The following is an 8,271-nucleotide window of genomic DNA, read 5'->3' on the forward strand; positions in this document are numbered from 1 at the left end:
TCCCTTTTATCGCTTTTGCGTGTGTTTTATTGAAATACCGTATTTCACCGGTATTCGTACATTTTCCGGGTAAATTTTCAATATTCCTAAGATTTTCAAGTACGATGTTCAATATTCAGTATTCCCATTCTACCCCCGATAAAGTTGACAATGAGAATATTTATAAGTGCGAGGATCCAGGCTTGCCCATCAGCAAGTGTTAAGTAAATTAAAGACTCTCTCGCACAAGTTACTCTTTCGAAATAACCGCGCAATCATAGCATAAACGGCAATTTTCACAATTGCAGACTGATTCGGCGACAGGAACGGCTTCACTTAGCCCAAATGGGTCATGACATTTAAGGCTAGCCTGTTTTTACTGCGTAACGTGATATTAAGTAACGCTCGTTGTACCCTGTATGTTCTGACTGCGATGGAAAGATTTATTGGTTTGTAAACAGAGTGCGATTATCTGTCTGTTATGACAATGCCAAAGTTAAATCACGACAGCTAACTGATATTCTACCCTGATCAGACCTTTCTGAGTCAGCATGGAGGTCAGTGAGCTGCTCGGCAAGGGCCTTGTTTTCGTGAAAGATTTCGATCGCATTATGATTTTGGAGATACAAGAGTATCATTTGACGCTTGAAACAATTGGGTAGCTTTTTTAAAAATACATTTGTGATACCTATAGTGCGAAGCTCTTTAAAGGGACACTGTCACGGGTTAACATGCGCAGTAGCATACACTCTCAGACTTGTCACGCTTGACCGCCATTCTGGAAATATCGGTGAGTTGAAGGATTCTGCATATATTTTGCATTTAAATCAAGTTTATCTAAAGAAAATGCTCACGAAAGTAAATTTCTTTTACTGAGGAACCTTCGGTGATCTTTTGTAAATGTAAAAGTGCTTGTACGACGAAGCGTAGATAAAATAGTTCTCGTGGGTGCCCGTGCAAAGGGAGAAACGTGCTGCGTACAGATGAATGTAAATCATGAATGTAAATCATGAAAGTAAATGAATGTAAATGTACAGATGAGTGTAACAAGCAATAAACCTTGCAGAAACAGGGTATGCACATAAAGTTGAATACATGCATATAAAGTTTTATACATTCACTTCTTTTGTGGCCTGAATGTCTAAAAAGCGTACGAAATAATTTGTGTATTCCCTTTCTTCAGGATTCGAACCTGCCTATATTAATTTATGAAAGCCGTAGAGTTCGGCCGAGGCTTACCTGTACTCCATGGCCAATTATAATGTGTAGCAGAATAAACATCTGCCTTGCAAATGCTACAAATGTCTATGATATCTGGCATCATTTTATTTCCCTATCAGTAAAATCGGCTGTCACTGAAAGACTCATAACCGGCATCAAATTTTGCCTGCAGCCGCAACTTAAATGTCTTTTCCTCCACATAAATACGCTTATGGTTTCTCAGCCACGCTTTCTTGTATTCTCCTCTGTCTTCAACCTTTCGTTTCCGCCCTGAGTTGATGTGTTTACCGCCATGTCCGGATTCTCCGCTAGACGCCATTTTGAATTTGTAAATGCAACTTTAAAAAGTGAGGCTGACTTTCTCAAGTTTCGATCAGCTACACGAGCATGCGCAGACCGTGACCGTGTCCATTAAGTATGAAATATCAGCAGTAATGAAGTCCTAAACCTTAGGTAGACCTTCGCGGGTGTCCTTCGCAAAAAACATAATTTCAGCATGAAATTGCGTGAAGTGGCCTTTATGTGTTTCGTGAGTCCTGACGTGACATCATTTCAGGGGTACGAACACTCTTTATTTCATCCTTAAGACTGTTTTTTTTATTCATCATCATCATCATTATCATGTTTATTTGTTCAAGCAGGTTGAATTTATTGGCAACTGTATAAGCTGATGTGGACCTGCTGTTTTCCCACCCAACCCACCCCAGGGGAGGACTTCCAGCACGCAGTAATCTCGTGCGTGGGAAATTAACGTCTTTTACCCCTTACCCTGTAAGAGACGGGACCTCCGGCTTTACGTCCTATCCGAGAAGACGAAACAATGTGAGTGAAGTGACTTGCTTAAGGACTCAACGTTAAGCCCCAGCCAGGACTTGAACCCGGGCCGTTTAATCCAGAGTTCAGCGCACTGACCACTGGACTACTCACGCCTCACTGATTAATATTTTGCCCTCAGTCTGCATTTTACCCCTGGTCTGCAGTCTGCATTTTACCCCTGGTCTGCAGTCTGCATTTTACCCCTGGTCTGCAGTCTGCATTTTACCCCTGGTCTGCAGTCTGCATTTTACCCTCAGTCTGCATTTTACCCCGGTCTGCAGTCCGCAGTCCGCAGTCTGCAGTCCGCAGTCTTCCTTTTACACTGACCGCTTTTGGTCTAACTAGTCCATTTACCTCAAAAAAATGCGTGGGCTTTGTCTCATGAGTGAAACTGGTGCCGTTTTCTTCATGTTCATGTGTTGTTCGAAACGAATGGCGTCAGCTGTATTCTGTCCTGTTCATTTCAGTAGAATGCTTTGCCTTGTAAAATAAATTTCGAAGGGCACAATGAATTTCAAACCAGCTTAGTTATATTTCACTTTGCTGTATGTGTCATGATCTTGAAGTTCTTATTTCTTGAGATTGATGATGGGAATTAACTGTTATGTTCTCTTCTGTTTAAGGTTATGTTAAGTGACCCAATAATTGGTACTATTAAAGACAGAATGGATGGCTGTGATATTTACTGTGGTGAGCTGTTATTCGAGAGTTTGTCATTATTCCCAGAAGCTTACTTCTTGTTTAAATTATCAGTCTTTGTTCTCTGTACACAACTTGCCTAGACTAATATGCTATATAGGAGTTATGTCTGCTCTATTTGTAACAGTAAAATTACAGTTAATTTGTTTCGAAGTTTTGTCCAGATTTCGTTGAAAATGAATGTGAGGAATGATCAGTTATATTCCTTAAGAGTGTTAAGCTTCCGAGATGAGAGCTAATAGATTTCTTGAGTGATTCAAACATGATTTGTCTCCTGTAAAATTGACACAGCCAAACCCCCCTGGCAAATGTCTATAAATTTCTTTAAATAGCAGTCCGGTTGATTCCCATTATCACTAATGTGCAGTATCAAAGTCTCCTTTTGACTTCAGTCTTATTTCTCTAAAATCTAATAGGAGTAAATCATCCATTTTCATAAAGAGGTCAACAAAAATCTCTTCATTATTTTAATCTGACTTCATTCAGTCTTGTTCCCAGGGGATACAAACCTTGGGAAATAATTTGGTTTTTGTGCTCCCTGTAACTATCAGCTGTACAGGTTCTCATCAAATTTTCAGATAACTCTTATTATTAAAAACTGGATCATTGGATAATGCAATTCAAGACTTTTTATTGGCTTAGCCATTATGGGATATATGCCAATATACCATAATCTACAAATGTGGTAAGCGTAAGTGTCAGCTTAAAAGTAAAAGGGAGCTAAGAATTTAATAAAATGTAATAACTTAATTTAACGTTTTTAATAAAACAATTATTCCACTCGTTCTTGTTGGATATGAGATGATTATAGCCAACGAGACGCGTAGCGCCTCGTTGGCTATCTGTCATCTCCTATCCAACGCACGCTCGTGGAATAATTGTTAATTATTAAAAACTGGATCATTGGATAATGCAATTCAAGACTTTTTATTAGCTTAGCCATTATGGTAGATGAGCCAATATACCTCTTATAAATATGGTAAGCGTACGCATCAGCTTAAATTTAAAAGGGAGCTAAAAAATTTAATAAAATTTAATAATTAAATTTAACATTTTCGATAAAAAATTATTCCACAAGCGCTTGTTGGATATGAGATGATTATAGCCAACTCGGTGCTACACGCCTTGTTGGCTATTTATCATCTCGTATCCAACGCGCACTTGTGGAATTATTGTCGATAATTTAATAGGTTGAAAAGTAAGGTTGGAAAGAGTGTATCTGATGTTTTTGGGCAGTGAGAAGGATAGATGAAGTTAAATATAATTTTTATTGGGATAATAATTGATTCAATTTATTATTATTACAACTGGAAGCTCAAAATGTTATTTGATATTATTCACATTTAGACAACAGGCTGGTATTTCTTTTTTTGTACGTCTCCAGTTATGGTGCAATCCTCATTTGTTGAGGTTTAGGGGTAGCTTGACCAAAATAAAAGGATCAGATTTTGGTAAAATGTTCCAAGTCATGAACCATACATAGGTGAGGATATTTTCAAGACTGATGATTGAAAAGAACTTTCTTTTCTCTGATAAAATCCCATAATTATTCAACCATTTCCCCCGAGTTATGACAACCATATCTCTATTGCTAACATTATCTTACTTTTCTTAACGCGATAATGACATTTTGTGTTTCAGTAATCGTTCCAGCTGGCTGGGATTTGTGAAAAACCTTTTCAACCAAAACCTAAACTTCTGTGAACTTTTATTTTTTTCTGAGATTGCAAATACATTGCAGTGGAAGTTGAAGCTCTAAAACACTCAAAGGAAAGTAAGTACCACAAGTGTGCTCGATTTGTTGAGATACCAATGACACGATTAAATTACTTTCCAATACGTCTGTGCTGTTTGACAGGCCTCCTGTATCATTCACCAAAAGGATCATCTACATCGATCGAACCAACAATTATTAAAGAGGACTCGAATTGAACTCGATTGCGTACCCTTTTGCTTTTGGAAAATCAACCGATTGAGACTTCCTTTCGCACACCACACAACCATATTAAGATCACAGGCGGCCTGGGCTCTGTCACAGGCTCTTTAACAACGTATTATTATAGAGTTTGAAGAGTGGTTTAGTTGGACTTGCTTTTGAGCTCCGCAAATATAAAGTTGTGTGAAATAATCAAAGAAATAAAGTCTTACCTTCATACAGAGTAGTCTGTGTTGTTCTTGTTGCAATATGAGGTCGTTTTGCTGTGTTTCAGCTGTCCTAGCACTACCTTTTATTTGGTAGTGCAAGGACAGCTTAAAGACAGCAAAACGGCCTCAAATCGAAGCCACTGATCGAATGATTAATCTTGAAATCATCCGCGATAAATTTCGTGAATACATCGTTGTCAAGCCAGAATGGAATATAAAAACGATGTGGTTTATTCAGCTTTCAGTTTTGAGTACAACTACTCTAAAGTATTCTCTGTCCATGTTGATGTACGTTTTTCAAGTCGAAACCCCGAAAATTCGATCAAACTTCGCTTGGAGTATGGAGGCAAAATATGATGAAGTTCCAGGGTCCTACAGGATGTCTCAGTGACGCACGTGTTAACATATTCGGGTCAGAACTGAACTTCTAAAGTTCTATTTCTTCGCCATTGGACGGCTTTTTCATCGGTTGTGCCGTCGTGCTTTGCTTTCACCCACAAAAAGTATCTTCTCATGTGACCAAGACATTGTCGCCCTCATCAAAATTAATTGCCCTCACAGGTTTTAAGAACGATTGCATCAGCTTATGGGCATTTCGGTTGTGCACGCGGTATCTGTTTGAAAAGGTCGGTTAAATGATTTGTTTGGACATATATTTTCTGCTGGTATACGGAGTTTACAGTTCATTAACAGTTTGTTTCATTGTTGATTCTATTCACTGTAGGACACGCCATTTGGGGCGTGTCCCCTGGGTATTCCTGATTGGCGTGGTTTCATTATTTATAGGCGGTTCAGAGTGATTTAGTCCTCTCACTCTCGCTTTCCACGCTGACATCGAAGTTGTAGCCCCACCCGCCCGCCCTTGTCAGTTTTCGTTATTTTCATCATTAAAGGCGCTTACATCAAATGGTTTTCTGGCAGTCAAAATGCTTGTAAAATTATCCAAGTTGGAAGCATGATGAAAGATCTACACGTTATAGCCCTTAAGATTTTTCAGTTTTGCCTCGATAATGAAATCGAATTGGAAGTACAATGGATTCCACGAACTAAGCTTGATAGGGCGGACTTCTTTAGTTGTATTATTGACGTAGATGATTGGCAAATCACAACTTCCTTTATTGAATTCCTGAAGTATACTTGGGGGCGACATACAGTGGACTGTTTTTCCAATTTCTATAATAAGAAAATCAACAAGTTTTATTTAAGATTTTGGAATCCAGGTTGTAGCGGAGTGGATTTCTTCTTTCAGAATCTGATTGGGGAAGATTGCCCCGTTGTGCCCCAGATAAATCTAATCCATAGAACAATTCACTATTTGTATATATCCAAGGCGGTCGCTACTTTAGTCGTACCATTCTGGCCTTCGTCGTATTTTTGGCCTATTATTGCCAGAAAATTTTTTTTCAGTTTTGTGATAGATTAGAAGTTGTTCAGCGGAAGGACTGTTCTGAAGCAGGTTGGAACACCAATTCGTTGTTAGGCTCTAAGAGATTTTTTGGGCAAATGTTAGCGGTCCGTATGAAGCTTTGATTGCTGGACCACCGGGTCCCTTTAACTCTTAGGATGATCAGTAATGATTTAGTTGAGATTTGTTTTGGTAGGTATAAGGACGCTTGTCCGATTATACATCGACAAGAGGGCGCTGGTCTCGGATTAGGAGAGCACTTCATCGTCTCCAGCTTATATTCTGAGGTAGTTTATGTGGTAGTAGAACGCTTGTGCATATGATAGAAAGGTGGCGCTGGCCTGTTTTCGGAGACCGGTTGTTGCCTTGAATTTTGTATTTTAGTTTGCGGCGTTTATTTTAAATGTTTTCCGTTCTCTTTTGTCTTGTCTACTTTTGTTTTCATCAGATGTTTACCACTCAAGGTTATCGGCACAACGTCCCCGACCACGTGAAACCAAACACCAAAGATCTTCTGACCTTTTTAATGAAGTCTAAGGCGGATTCCACAGTTAAAAGACATACAAAAGAAAACTTCAAGGTCTCAAGATGGTGTAATTTCGTCAATTGTATGAATAAATGTCAGCTTGGATTGCCTGAGCATCCAACCATCATTCCTTTGGTGTTGTATTTCTATAGTATTTAAGGAGAAAATAATTTACGTTCGTCTGAGCGCAGCGAATTAGAACGTAACGAACATTTCCTCCCTAAGGAGGGAGAATGCACACACAATGCTTTTACTCTTCAAAAGGCTACTACTTGGATGATCAGATATAAAAGCATTTCAAACTTGATATAACGAACATGATTTTTGTAAATCAGGCGAGAGGGAAGAACTTTTTACTTTCGGGTGCCATGCGTGGGTACCTAAGCAAACGACAGGCGGCCCAAGCTCACTACTACAAAACCGGACGTGACTCTTACCGTGTTGCGCAACGTTTTATATTTATAAAGGTTTGTATCCGGGATGTTATCGGTTTGCCTTAAAAGAGAGGAAAAATGTCTTGTTTTGAAATAAAATGGACTTAACTTATTGCCTTGTTGTTTTCTTTGTTGATTCCTAGCATCTCAGGCCATTTTGAAGCGTTTTCGGCGAGTTAGCGCTATGTTGGTGTTCAACTGCTAAAAGAAAGGCAAGGCCGGAAACCTATTTTAGAAGTGCCCGTCACCCGAAGCGAATAATTCCGCCAAAAAATTACCACCAGTCTCGATTCCTCCGGAAAATCAGAGCAGAGATGTTGCAGTTCCATTTCCATTCACTCGATTCCCAATTCCTCCACAGATCTTTCACTAGCGATGCTTTTATCTTTTATCTTTTATGCTTTTATCTTTTATCTCTTTGTAGCCAGCGGCCTGCAGTCGACAAACAAACCAGTTAGCTCCCCTATATTTTTAAAATGCTTACCATGCCTTCCATGCCTGCGATGAAGTCATCACGTTAAAAAGAACAGGAAGAAAAAAAAGATAATGACTTCGGTGAATTCGAGGATGAGAACAACAATGACAATCGACCCTGTATTCGCGTGTCTGTATTCAAGATCAAAGCAAAGATCAAAACAGCAATGACATCAAATATGATGAATATATGAAGTTCATATATTTTGAACTGCGGTTATAGAGATACGTATGATGCACGATCCTCGCAGTAGAGAGCGCTATTTATGCAATAGTGAAAATCAGACCTGAAAAAAATCAGGCCTGTACGGGGTCAGAGGTCAGTGGTTCGAATCCCGTACAGGCCTGAGATGGCGATAGCCGGTGCGCGCGATCAAGCACGGTGACGGGCAAGCCATGCTTGTGACGGCTGTCCACATGGCTATGATAGTGCAGGAGTAGCCCTGTGCTTGTCGACTTAACGTAAACCATTGTTTCAACACATAGCGCGCGATTTTAAAGCTGCACCCCAAGGAATGGGAGCATACCATTTTTCTCTACCTTCATAGTGAAGCTCACGGCACTATGGGCGT

This window comes from Stylophora pistillata, chromosome 7 (genome assembly GCF_964205215.1).
Source record: "Stylophora pistillata chromosome 7, jaStyPist1.2, whole genome shotgun sequence".
NCBI classification, from domain to species: domain Eukaryota; kingdom Metazoa; phylum Cnidaria; class Anthozoa; order Scleractinia; family Pocilloporidae; genus Stylophora; species Stylophora pistillata.